Source organism: Triticum aestivum, chromosome 1D (assembly GCF_018294505.1).
Source record: "Triticum aestivum cultivar Chinese Spring chromosome 1D, IWGSC CS RefSeq v2.1, whole genome shotgun sequence".
Lineage (NCBI taxonomy): Eukaryota > Viridiplantae > Streptophyta > Magnoliopsida > Poales > Poaceae > Triticum > Triticum aestivum.
In genome coordinates, this window is record NC_057796.1 from 141,318,231 (window position 1) to 141,332,416 (window position 14,186).

Below are 14,186 nucleotides of genomic sequence, written 5' to 3' on the forward strand. Positions count from 1 at the left end.
TGTTGATCTTGTATGCATTGTTGTCGTAGCGCTCGGTCACCTTGAAGGGGCCGTCGGCTCGAGGTACTAGTTTGAACTTGCGTTCGTTGGGGAAGCGGTCCTTGCGAAGGTTTAGCCACACAAGATCTCCGGTGTTGAATAGCATGGGTTGCTTGTTGATGTTGATCTTGGTCGCGAGGCAGTGTACTTGGTGCTCGATGGTGTGCCTTATATCTTGATGCACCTTCTTGAGATAGCTCGCTTGTGCACTCGCGTCCATGTTGATGCGCTCTTGTAGAGGTAGCGGTAGAATGTCCAATGGGGACAACGGGTTGAAGCCGTAGACGACCTAGAAGGGGGACTTGCCGGTAGTCGAATGTCTTGTGCAGTTGTAAACGTACTCGGTGATGGGTAAGCACTCTCCCACTCCTTGATGTTCTTCTTGATCAACACGCGTAGAAGAGTGGATAGCGTCCGGTTCGTGACCTCCGTTTGGCCGTCGTTTTGTGGATTGTATGCCGAAGAGAATAGGAGCTTGATTCCGAGCTTGGCGCATAGCGTCTTCCAAAAGTAGCAAAGGAAATTCACATCGCGGTCTGACACGATAGTCTTTGGCACTCCATGTAGACGTAAGATTTCCCTACAAAAAAGATTCACAACATGTGAAGCATTGTCTATCTTGTTGCATGGAATAAAATGTGCCATCTTGGAGAAACGGTCCACAACAACAAATATGGAATCTTTGCCGTTTTGCGTTCTTGGCAAACCAAGCACAAAGTCCATACTAATATCTTCCCATGGGTGGTATGGAATAGGAAGTGGCATATAGAGACCATGGATTGAGCTTTAGACTTAGCTTTGCAACATGTAGAGCAATGGTTGGTGTAGCAGGAGACATCACGAAACATCTTGGGCCACAAGTAGTTCTTGGAGAGCGTAGCAAATGTCTTGTCGCGTCCAAAGTGTCCCATAAGTCCTCCTCCATAAGCCTCTTGCAAAAGTAACAAACGAAGAGAAGACTCGGGTGTACAAAGCTTGTTAGCTCTCATTAGATAACCATCCTTGATATAATATTGCTCCCAAGATGTATGAATCAAACATTTGGTATAAGGAATAGCAAACGTAGGATCATGTGCATACAAGTTTTTTATGTGCTCAAAAGCTATGAAATTCAATTCAAGTTGAGTTACAAGGATACATTTGCGGGATAAAGCGCCCGCCACAACAATTTCCTTGCCTTTGATATACTTGATAACATAAGGAAAAGACTCAATTAACTCACTCCATTTGGCATGTCGCTTATTCAATTTTGTTTGACCTTTAAGGTATTTAAGCGTCTCATAATCCGTATGGATGACAAATTCACAAGGGCGAAGATAATGTTCCCACAGAAGCAATACTCTCACTAAAGCATATAACTCTTTGTCATAAATGGGATAGTTAAGTTGCGCTCCAAAAAGTTTCTCGTTAAAGTAAGCAATTGGGCGCTTCTCTTGCATTAATACACCTCCTATGCCATTACCACTAGCGTCGCAATACTTCTAATGTTTTATCAAAGTTAGGTAATGCAAGCAATGGAGGATGTGTAAGCAAATTCTTAAGCTCATGAAATGCGGTATCTTGGGATATTCCCCAAACAAATGGTGCATTCTTCTTGCTCAATGCATGCAATGGTGTTAAAATCCTTCATGAATCTACGATAGAATCCGGCTAAGACAAGGAAGCTACGCACTTGTTGCAAGTTGGTTGGTTGTGGCCAAGTTTTAATAGCATCAATTTTAGCTTAATCTACATGAACACCCTTAGAAGACACAACAAAACCCAAGAAAACAAGCTTGGCAACACCAAACGTGCATTTTCCATATTAGCATAAAGGCGCTTGTTTCTAAGTGTTTGCACAATGGCTCCAAGATGGGTGACATGATCTTCTAGAGATTTGCTAAACACAAGTATATCATCAAACTAGACCACAACAAATATGCCAATGTATTTGCGAAGAACGTAATGCATCACACGCATGAAAGTGTCGGGTGCTTTGGATAAGACCATAGGCATAACTAACAACTCATACAAGGCAAACTTGGTTTTGAATGCGGTTTTCCATTCATCACCATCTTGTATGCGAATTTGGTAATAGCCACTCTTAAGATCAATCTTAGAGAAAATTGTGGCTCCTCTAAGCTCATCTAGCATATCGTCAAGGCATGGAATGGGATGCCTATATCAAACGGTTATAGCATTGATGGGTCGACAATCGGAACACATGCCAAAACTATCATCCCTCTTAGGCACAAGAATAACCGGAACGGCACAAGGACTTAAGCTTTCACGTACATGCCCATTGTCAATGAGGTGTTGTACTCGCCATTGGATTTCTTTGGTTTCTTCGGGGTTGACGCGGTAGGGTGCCTTGTTTGGTAAAGGTGCGCCGGGGATGAGGTCTATTCGGTGTTCGATGCCTAGTAGTGGAGGTAGTCCCGGAGGTAGCTCATCGGGGAAGACGTCCTTGAATTCCTGTAATAGATTAGACAACACTAAAGGTACATGGTGAGAGGTATTATCTCTTGCCGCTTCGTCTTTGCACACTAGGACATAGTGCATAACACTAGATGGGTTCTCACACACTTCTCTCATCTCTCTTTTAGTAGCTAAAAGCACTAAGTTTTTCTTTTCGCTCATCGTGGAGGCACTCATTTTTGTCTTGTGGCTCACTCTCTTTTTGGTGGATCACTCTCTCACTATACTCTCCATTATGGTGGTTGCTTGCTTGTCAGATCACTTGACTTGGCGACATGGGTCGTAGTTCGAACTCCTTTCCCTTTATCTTGAAGCTATAGTGATTTCTTCGTCCATTGTGGATGACGCCACGGTCGAATTGCCAAGGTCATCCAAGTAGGAGATGGCAAACGGACATGGGAACCACATCACACTCCAAGGTGTCTTCGTATGCGCCAATATTGAAGGAGACTTGAACAGTGTGCTCCACTTGAATGCCGCCGGAGTCGCTAAGCCATTGGAACTTGTAGGGACGAGCATGCTTCATCTTGACCAATTGTAGCTTGGAACATAGCTCTTCGCTTGCCAAATTGTGACAACTTCCTCCATCGATGATGACCTTCACGGAACGTCCATTGATGCCTGCTTTGGTGTGGAAGATGTGGCAACGTTGGTCTTCGTCTTGTTGATGTGGAGGTGTCAAGACCTCTGAGACAACAAGAGAGGGGCTCGAATCATTGTCACAAAAGACTTGGTCATCTTCATCTTCATTCACGCGTCGGTGCATGGCCACGTGCTCAAGTGCTTCCATTTCTTCCTCACTCATGGAGTCATAAGTGCTGTCATCGTTGGTGATCATGCTGCGCCGAGTGGGGCACTCAAATGTCTTGTGGCCTCGGCCTTGACATGTGAAGCATTTGATGGAACTTGTCTTGACGGTGTCATCCGGTGGAGTTGTTGATGATGAAGCTCTTGGCTTGAAGTTTCTTGTAGTAGGAGGATAACATGATGGTGTTGAAGTTTTCTTGTAACTTGACTTGATGCCGTTGGTTGATGTTGGTTTCGTTGAGGTAGAAGGTGTCGTAGTCGTAGAAGCTTGATTGTAGGAGCCATAGGTCTTGGAAGAGTACTTGGAATACTTGTAGTCGTCTTGCACTTGTCGCTCTGCCTTGGTAGCTTGGTGCACTAGCTCGAGGAGGTTGGAGTAAGGTTGGAAGTGACGATCTTCTTGATAGGAGGGTTGAGGCCATTCAACAAATGTGCCATGGTTTGCTCCTCATCTTGTGTGACATTGGCTCATATCATGGCGATCTCCATTTCCTTGTAATACTCTTCAACGGACTTGGTGCCTTGCTTGAGGAGTTGCAATTTCTTGAAGAGGTCGCGGCTATAGTACGTGGGTACAAAGTGCGCTCGCATGACATCCTTCATTTGATTCCATGTTGTGATGGGTGCGTCACCTCTTGCTTCTCGCCATTCAATGACTTGCTCCCACCAAATGAGGACATAGTCTTGGAACTCAAGATATGCCATGGCGATCATCTTTTCTTCTTCATAGTTGTGCAAACAGAAGATCTTGTCAACTTTCAATGCCCATGAAAGGTAGTCTTCAGTATCGTTGCATCCGGAGAACTTAGGCATGGTGAACTTGAGCTTGCCGTAGCGTTGCTCTTCAATGTGTTTGGGGCAATTATGAAGTCACTCTTGCGGTGGTGGAGGTGCTTGAACCTCTTTATCCTCGTGCTCCTCATGATTAGCTTGACGTTGAGGACCTGGAATTGTTGCATGGTTCCTCATCTCTTGGTGCTCCTCAAGGCGTGCGGCCTCTTCTTGGTGCAGGAGGAGCAGAGGAAATTGGTTCATTTACCTCAGGCACAATTGATGCAGTTGGCCCGGTTGGTTCAGTTTCTTCAGGCACAGCGGTTGATGCTTCAGCTAGCCTAGATTGTTCCTCAGGCGCAACACTAGTGGTTGCCCTAGCAGTTTCATCAGCGACTGGAATAGCTTCATCAGCCCTGGTACTAGCAGTTTCATCAGCAGCCTGATTTTCATCAGCGGTGCTGGCATGTTCTTCAGTGGGCTGAGCAGATGCTTCACCCTGAAGAGATTCATCATTTGAAGTGAATTTTTCAGTTAACTTCACAAATCTGACTTTGGCTCCAAGCCAGTCAGCATAGTAGCGATCAAATTCATCACTGAGATTCTTGATCTCTGATTGCAGAGCTACAAGTTGATCAGGTGAAAGCTTCAACACATTTTGATTTAGAAAACGCTCTTTCTTGTACTGTGCTTTCTTCACCTTCCTCCCCTGTTCATATTTCCATTTCTCCTCACCAATGAAGGCAGTCAACATATGACTTTGACCACGAGTGAGGTTCATCTCAGGCAAAGGTGTATTGGGGTCCTTATGCCATAAGTCGATGAAATCGAGGATCAACTTTGGATCCAGCATCAATGGCACATTACTGCCTTTGGCTCTAGCGGCCCTTTGCTGTCTGTCTCTGATGATTTTGGCGAGTTCCTCATCATCACCTTCGTCATCACTGGACGGTACTTGGAAGGCGACCTACTTCTTGTGAGGACTTGGTCTAGTGCCTCGTCCAGCAGTGGCCTTGGTCTTCAGCAGAGTGGGGCCCGTTGAGGAATGCGAAGGAGCTGAAGAACTTGGAGATGCTCCTGAGGTAATTGATTTGCCTGTGGTCCTTTGACACGAGGCAAGATGCACAGGTGCTGAGGACTTTGCCGGAGGAGCTGAGGGCTTTGGAGGAGCAGGAGCAGCATGAGGAATTTGTTGTGAGGGCTTTGCAGAACTGGGCCGTGAGGGCATTGCTGAGGTGCTTGGATGTGAGGGCATTGAAGTAGAAGCACTCGGCTTGTGTGCGGGATTCTTGGGCATAGCCTTCTTAGGCTTGCTAGCAGAGGCCTCAGTAGTGGCAGCAGCAGAATCTTCATTGAATTTCTCACTGCCTCTTTTGCCAATTTGGCCAGTTTAACTTGACGCTTGGCCCATTCAGCGGGAAAATCTTCACCACATCTGATGCTTGTGGGACCAGCTTCTTGGCCAGGTGCTAGTGGAGGTCTTGGGCATGGAGGGTGTACAGCGAATTTCTTCATGTACTTTGGAGTGACATAGTGATATTCTCTCCATTCTCTGGCCCATCTCCTCTCTATCTTCTGAATGCGCACTTTGCGCTCATTCTTTGTTTCATGAGGAGTGCAGTACCCTGCATAGATGTCATCAGGAATCTCAAACGCAGTGTTGACTTCAGGTTTCTTCCCTCCCTTCTGAGGTTTCTTGCCGTCAGCCATTTTCTTCAGCTGAGGAATCTGAACAACAGAATTCTCTGACGAGGTATGCAACTTTTCTTCGAGGAACACTGCAAATGAGTTAAGTTGATGAGAACCTAGTGATTCAGCAGCGGACATGTGTACCTGTGAACAGAGTATAGGTGCGAAGAATTTGGAGAGGTCATATGCGTTCTCAGAAGTTTTTTGCAAAAAGAACTAGTTTGAGGAATTTGACCAGATGTGTCTTGAGGAATTTCACTAAGCGTTCTTTGTCTTAGGTTCCAGAGTTGTATAGATTGAAAATCCACACAATTGAGGAATCTTGAAGAAAAACGTTGCTTAGGGAAACAGATCAAGAACAGATGTTTGTGTGAGGTGTTTAGAGTGTGAAGATTGAATAATAAACACCTTTTGAAGATTTTGTAGAAATCATAAGAATCAACAAGGGCAGTAAAAATGGCTTTTAGTTACCCTTGACGAAGAACACGATGAATTGAGAATAGTAGATTTGAAGCTCGTCGGTTTAGATCTTCCACACCCTAACTTGGCAGAGGAAGACAGCTACGGCGGCGGCAGAGTGAAGAAATCCGGGGCCGGCGCGAGTACGACGGTGATGAGGTCGAGGCAACGAAGCTCTTCCTCACCGGCGACGATGGAAGTAGCGGCGGCGCTAGGTTTTGAGAGCTCGAGCGAGGGAGTGTGGTCGAGCGGAGTAAAAACAGTCTAAGGAGGGTGAGGGGTATTTATAGCCATGGTAAAAAATCGCTCGCCCGAGGAAAATGGACGAACGTGCCCCTGACCCTTCTCGTTCGTGCGACATGTGTCACCCACGTACAGAGAGGTGAAGATCGTGTGAGATCGTGGGTGAATAGATAATCATATCGTGGAATGTGGAACAGTTTGAGCGGCAAAAGCCGAAAATTCAGATAGAACAAATTCTTCAGCTGACAAGGACACAGTGAAGATTTTGAACGGGTTTCAAATAGAACGCACATGAAGAATTTGTGAATAGACTGGGTTGAGTTTAACAAAGAGGGGGAAGGGTCCGATCACATTCACTTAGCAGAAAAAACAACTTGAAGAAATAGCAATAAGTGAATGCTATAGAGGACATAAACTCATATATGTATAGCCAATGAAGAAAAACAACGGAAGCAGTGAAGATAATGCAAAGTTGAAGAAATTGAACAACTGAGGAATTTCAAAACTGAAGAAAAACTCAAATTGAAGATTTTCAACTTTTGTTGGTAGCGTAACCCATCGTATAAGAATGCTGATTTCAGACACCACGTACAATTGTCGTAGGGCTCTGAGAATCAAATTCTTCGTTAATTTCTTCACACTTTGAGTGTTAGTCTTCATTGATTGAAGAAAAATGTTACTTCGTGTGTTGCACATCTAAGTCATCAATTTTGCATAAGTGTTAGGATGTGTGTCCTTTTCAAAGGACATTCAAAGATTCTAATATATTTATCTCACACCGCAACTTGCTAAATCTCTTCTCATCCAAGGGCTTTGTGAAGATATCGGCTAGCTTTTCTTCAGTCTTCACGTGCTCGATGGAGATGTCTCCCTTCAACACATGATCACGAAGAAAATGATGACGAATCTGAATGTGCTTTGTCTTCGAGTGATGAACTAGGTTATGAGCAATCTTGATGGCACTCTCATTGTCCCAGTAGAGAGGCACATTCTTCATGTTGATGCCATGGTCCTTGAGGATTGGCTTCATCCATAGCAATTGAGCACAACACGAACCAGCAGCAATGTACTTAGCTTCAGCAGTAGAAAGTGATACACAGTTCTATTTCTTCGAGGACCAATAGACAAAGGATCGCCCGAGGAAATGGCATGTGCCTGATGTTGACTTGTGGTCCACACGATCACCAGCATAGTCAGAGTCTGAATATCCAATGAGATCAAAAGCTGAGCCCTTGGGATACCATAATCCAAGTGTTGGAGTGTGAGCTAGATATCGAAGAATATGCTTCACAGCCTTATGGTGTGATTCCTTCGGTGTTGCTTGAAAGCGGGCACACATGCAAACACTAAGCATAATATCTGGCCTAGATGCACATAAATACAATAAAGAGCCAATCATGGAGCGGTATACCTTATGATCGAAGTCAATACCATTTTCATCAGTGCATAGATGGCTATTGGTGGGCATAGGGATTTTGACGCCTTTGCAATCTTGCATGCCGAATTTCCTCAATACATCCTTGAGGTATTTCTCCTGAGATATGAAGATGCCGCTGTGCTGTTGATGAATCTGAAGACCTAAGAAGAATTTCAATTCTCCCATCATAGAAATTTGATGTTCTTCACTCATCATATAGGCAAATTCATCACTGTAACGTTGGTCAGTACAACCAAAGATGATATCATCAACATATATTTGACACACGAATAGTTCATCATCATAAGTTTTGGTGAAAAGAGTTGGGTCAAGTGAACCGGGTTTGAAGCCTTTCTTCATGAGGAATTCCTTCAAAGTATCATACCACGCCTGAGGGGTCTGCTTGAGGCCATAGAGGGCTTTATTGAGTCTGAAGACTTTGTCAGAATGCTTTGGATCTTCAAAACCTGGGGGTTGAGCAACATATACTTCTTCCTCAAGCTTACCATTAAGGAATGCAATTTTCACATCCATCTGATATAAGATGATGTCATGATGGTTAGCATAAGCAAGTAATATGCGAATAGCCTCAAGTCTAGAAACAGGTGCAAAAGTTTCATCAAAATCAATTCCTTCAACCTGTGTGTAGCCTTGAGCTACAAGCCGTGCCTTATTCCTCACCACAAGGCCATTTTCATCTTGCTTGTTGCGGTAGATCCACTTTGTGCCGATGATATTGTGCTTGCGAGGGTCTGGTCGCTTGACAAGTTCCCAGATGTTGTTGAGCTTGAACTGATGTAGTTCCTCTTGTATATCTTGAATCCATTCAGGCTCCAGAAATGCTTCATCTACCTTAGTGGGCTCTGTGATAGAGACGAAAGCAAAGTGCCCACAAAAGTTATATAAATGTGAAGCTTTTGAGCATGTGAGAGGACCTGGTGCATTGATGTCGCTGATGATTTTCTCAATCTGCACTTCATTTGCAACGCGAGGATGAACGGGTTGGCGACGAGGAATTTGCTCAGCATTTTCTTCAGAGCCATTTTCCTCAGGTGCACTAGCATGATGTTCTTCATGGTCTGGAATGACTTCTTCAGCAGATTCTTCGGTAGGAATGACATCCTCAGTAGCCTTGAACTTGATTGTTTCCTCAGGTGACTGTTCATCTAGCACAGGAGGTAGGTGCTCTCTTTGCGAGCCATTAGTTTCATCAAACCGCACATCTACAATTTCAACAATCTTGTGGTGAACGTTGTTGAAGACTCTATAGGTGTGCGAGTCCTTTCCGTAACCAAGCATAAAACCTTCATGTGCTTTCAATGCAAATTTAGAATTGTGATGAGGATCTCTAATCCAACATTTAGCACCGAAGACTTTGAAATAACTCACATTGGGTTTCTTGTCAGTGAGGAGTTCATATGCAGTCTTCTTGAAGAATTTGTGAAGATATACCCTGTTGATGATGTGGCACGCAGTATCAATTGCCTCAATCCAGAAATGACGAGGCGTCTTATATTCATCAAGCATAGTGTGAGCCATCTCAACAAGAGTCCTGTTCTTACACTCCACGACGCCATTCTGCCGAGGAGTATAGGGAGCAGATAACTCATGAGTAATACCAAGTTCATCAAGATAGTCATCAAGACCAGTATTCTTGAACTCAGTTCCATTGTCACTTCTGATGTGCTTGATCTTCAGACAAAAGTTGGTTGAAGCCCTCGAGGAAAATTGTTTGAAGACTTCCTGCACTTCATGTTTGTAAGTGACAATATGCACCCATGTGTAACAAGAGTAATCATCAACAATAACAAAGCCATATAGAGATGCTTCATTGGTGAATGCAGAATAATGGTTAGGACCAAAGAGATCCATGTGAAGCAATTCAAATGGATGAGTGGTAGTCATGATAGTCTTCGCGGGATGCTTGGCCTTGGTCATCTTCCCAGTTTCACAAGCACCGCATAGGTGATCCTTGAGGAATTTGACATTCTCAATGCCAATGACATGCTTCTTCTTCGCGAGCGTGTGCAAGTTCCTCATGCCAGCATGACCGAGTCGTCGATGCCATAGCCAGCCTTCTGAAGCTTTTGCAAGTAGGCATATAGCAGGCTGTGGTCCTGTAGAGAAATCAACAATATACAGATCTCCTCTCCTAAAGCATTCGAAGACTTTGGAATGGTCAGCTTCCATGGTCACAACACAACGATACTTGCCAAAGATAACAACCATATCAAGATCACAAAGCATCGAGACTCACATGAGGTTGAATCCAAAGGACTCGACAAGCATGACTTTGTCCATGTGTCGATCCTTTGAGATCGCAACCTTACCTAGACCCAATACCTTGCTTTTGCCTTTATCAGCGTAGGTAATATGCTTCAGATGTGACGGAGATAAGGGAGCGTCCATCAATAAGTTCTTGTCACCAGTCATGTGATTTGTACATCGACTATCAAGGACCCACTCAGTGGCTTTGGGTTGATCATCCTGCAGATGAATTAGTGTAGCTTATGAACTCATATACTTCATCAGTGAAGAATATGGCATCAAATTCATCAGATCACTTTCATCAAGCAATAGAACAGATATAGCAATATGAGGACGTGAGAAATGAGAATTCATTTCTTCATGATTAGCTTGCGTCCTTTCAAGCATATTCAGGTCTCCAGCAAATTCTTCAGACGCTTAAGTACGTCTGGAGACCTGACCCTGCATAAGAGATTAGTTCTTTTTCTTCACCACCCACATCTGAAGGGGTGGCAAAGAGTTCATCATTCTGTGAGCTCCATAAGAGAAAGATGGCATAGAAGCCAGTCCACTTCGTTTCACATAAGAGGAGTTAGGGTAAGCATATGAATAAGTAGAGAAATTCTTCGAGGACTTATGAACATAATGGTTTGAAGAATAATGCACATATTCATAGCCCTTAGTTCTTCCCTGCGAAATAGAAGTGTTAGCACGATGATGTTCATATGAGGACTTTGATCCACGTGAGGAATTTGGTCCGTATGAGGACTTGGATCCATATGAATAATTTGATATGGGGTTCCTATTCTTCACAGGTGGTGTCATGATGACATTCACCTGAAGACTTTCAAGGCACCTTTTGTGAACCCAGATTTTCTTCACAGGGGAACCGTTCCTGCAGTTAGTGCCAACATATCTAGCAAATACTTCACCATTCTGATTTTTGAACAACTTATAGTTGGAGTCAAATGACTCATCAGAAGAATGAGAAGATTCACATGTAAAGCCAGATAAAGTAGATGGATCTACTGGAGGTCCCTTTGCAGCAACCCATGAGGTTTTGGGATACTGCTCAAGCTTCCAGCATGTTCCATCAGCATTGAGTTTCCTCTCAAAGGCAATACCCTCTTTCCTAGGGTTCCTGTTGAGGATCTGCTTTTTAAGCACATCACAAAGAGCCTGATGCCCTTTGAGGCTTTTGTACATGCCTGTCATATACAATTCCTTTAGCCCTGCATTGTCAGTGATACTAGCAATATCCTCAGATGAGGAATTAGTGATAGCAGATATAGGTGAAGAATTTGCAGCAATAGAAGCATTTGAACTTTCGGGTGAAGAATTAGCAGATTCACGTTCGATGTACTTCAAACATGGAGGAATAAATTCTTCCTGAGCAACGCTGATTTGTTGAGCAAGTAATGAATCACGCTCCTTCTGAAGATCTTCATAACTCACCCTTAGCTTCTCAAGATCTTGCTTTCTTTGAAGAAATTCATAAGAAAGCTTCTCATGATCAGATAAGAGAGTGTTATGATGACTCTGAAGATTGTCAAACTTGGACTGAAGTTTCTGAAGATTTTCAGTCAAAGTTTTGGTGCGATCCATTTCTTCACCCAACAAATCATCACTTTTATCTAGCATATTTTGAACCTTTTCAAAAGTCTTTTGTTGTTTCGCAGCAATCTTGGCAAGTTTAGAGTAGCTAGGCTTGAGGTCTTCATCAGATTCATCCTCACTTGATTCAGAGGAGGGATATTTGAGTACCTTGGCACCCTTTGCCATGAAGCAATAGGTGGGAGCGTAGTCATCATCGTCATCATCAGCCTTGTTGTGGAAGCCATTTTCTTCAGTGTTGAAGATGGACTTGCTGACGAACGCAGTAGCGAGGGCTAGGCTTGCCACACCAGATTCTGACTCCTCAGATGCCTCCTCTTCCTCATGTTCCTCAGACTCAGCCTCAGAGTCCATTTCCTTGCCAATGAATGCCCGATCCTTCTTGGAGATGCTCTTCTTGTGAGATGAAGACTTTGAGGATTTTGATGATGAGGACTTTGAAGATTTCTTCTTCTTCTTTGAGTCATCAGAACTGTAATCCTTGTATTTCTTCTTCTTTGATTCCTTTTCCCACTGAGGACAGTCTTGAATGTAGTGACCGGGTTTCTTGCATTTGTGGCACAGTCTCTTCTTGTAGTCACGGGATGTGGAATCATCACTTCTTGAGGATTTTCCAAAGCAACCATGTCTTGAGAACTTCTGGAATTTCTTCACGAGCATTGCTAGCTCCTGGCTCAGTTCTTCAGGATCACCAAGGCTGCTACCAGAATCTTCACCTTCAAATTCAGATACCGCCTTGGCCTTCAGAGCACGTGATCTGCAATAGCTCGGTCCATAGAGATCTCTCTTCTCAGTAAGCTGGAACTCATGAGTGTTTAGCCTTACAAGGATATCAACGGGATCAAGTGACTTATAGTCTCCACGTTCTTGTATCATCAATGCCAGAGTATCAAATGAGGAATCAAGCGATCTCAGCAATTTCTTCACCACCTCATGGTCGGTGATGTCAGTGGCACCAAGTGCTTAAAGCTCATTTGAGATGTCAGTGAGGCGATCGAAGGTTCGCTGAACATTTTCATTCTCGAGTCTTTTGAAGCGGTTGAAGAGATTGCGAAGAACGTCAACTCGAGAGTCATGCTATGTTGAGACTCCTTCATTGACCTTGGACAGCCTATCCCAGATAAGCTTAGCTGTCTCCAAAGCACTCACTCTACCATACCGCCCTTTGCTAAGATGGCCACATATGATATTCTTTGCTTGAGAGTCGAGTTGCTTGAATCTGTTCACGTCAGCAGCGTTGATGGTAGGGGTGACAGAGGGGACACCATTCTCCACAACATACCAGAGATTGTTATCAATTGCCTCAAGATGCATTCGCATCTTATTCTTCCAGTAGGGGTAGTCCATCCCATCGAAGGTAGGACACCCAGCAGAGACCTTGATCATACATGCGGTCGACATAACTAAAACTCCAGGCGGTTAAACCAAAATCACACAAAACAAGGGAGTACCTTGCTCTGATACCAATTGAAAGTGCATTAAGTCGAGCAGAGGGGGGGGGGCGTGAATAGGCGAATTTTATGAATTCTTCACTGACGAATTTCAGGGTGAGGAAATTCCTAGGCGAAGAACTACTTGCAGCGGAATAAGTACTCAGATGCAGACATGACATAACATAAGCATGGACATCATGATGAAATAAAAACAAACACAGAGTACAGAAAGCGTAAGCACATGATAAAACAGGGTGAAGACAAACAGACTGAAGAAATTGAACTGAGGAAATTGAGAAAGTCTTCAGTCAAAGTCTTCAAACAGATATGAACAAGCACACAACACAGTAATGAGGAAATGAAAGGGTTGACGAAATAGAACCAGTAGGCTTGGTGAAGACAGTGATTTGGTAGATCAGTTCCAACTACTGTGACAGTTGTATGTCTGGTTGGAGCGGCTAGGTATTTAAACCTGAAGACAGTGATTTGGTAGATCAGTTCCAACTACTGTGACAGTTGTATGTCTGGTTGGAGCGGCTAGGTATTTAAACCTGAGGACACATAGTCTCGGACACACAGTCCTCACCGTATTCTCCTGGAGCTAAGATCACACAGACCTCACCCAATCACTCGTAGTAAGTCTTCAGGTGACTTCCAAACCTTCACAAACTCGGTCACTTGGTGATCCACAATTTCCTCTTGGATGCTCTAGACCATGACGCCTAACCGTCTGGAAGATGCATAGTCTTCAAAGGTAACAAGCATCAGATCCACACAGGATCAATCTCTTCAGTGATGCTCAATCACTTTGGGTTTGAAGGTGTTTGGGTTGGGTTTTCCTCACTTGATGATTTTCACTCAAAGTCCTCAAAGGATGGGATGCTCTCAATGACAAGTGTCAATTTCTCTCGGAGCAGCCAACCAGCTAGAGGTTGTAGGGGGCGACTATTTATAGCCTAGGGAGCAGCCCGACATGATAAGACATAAATGCCCTTCAATGATATGACCGT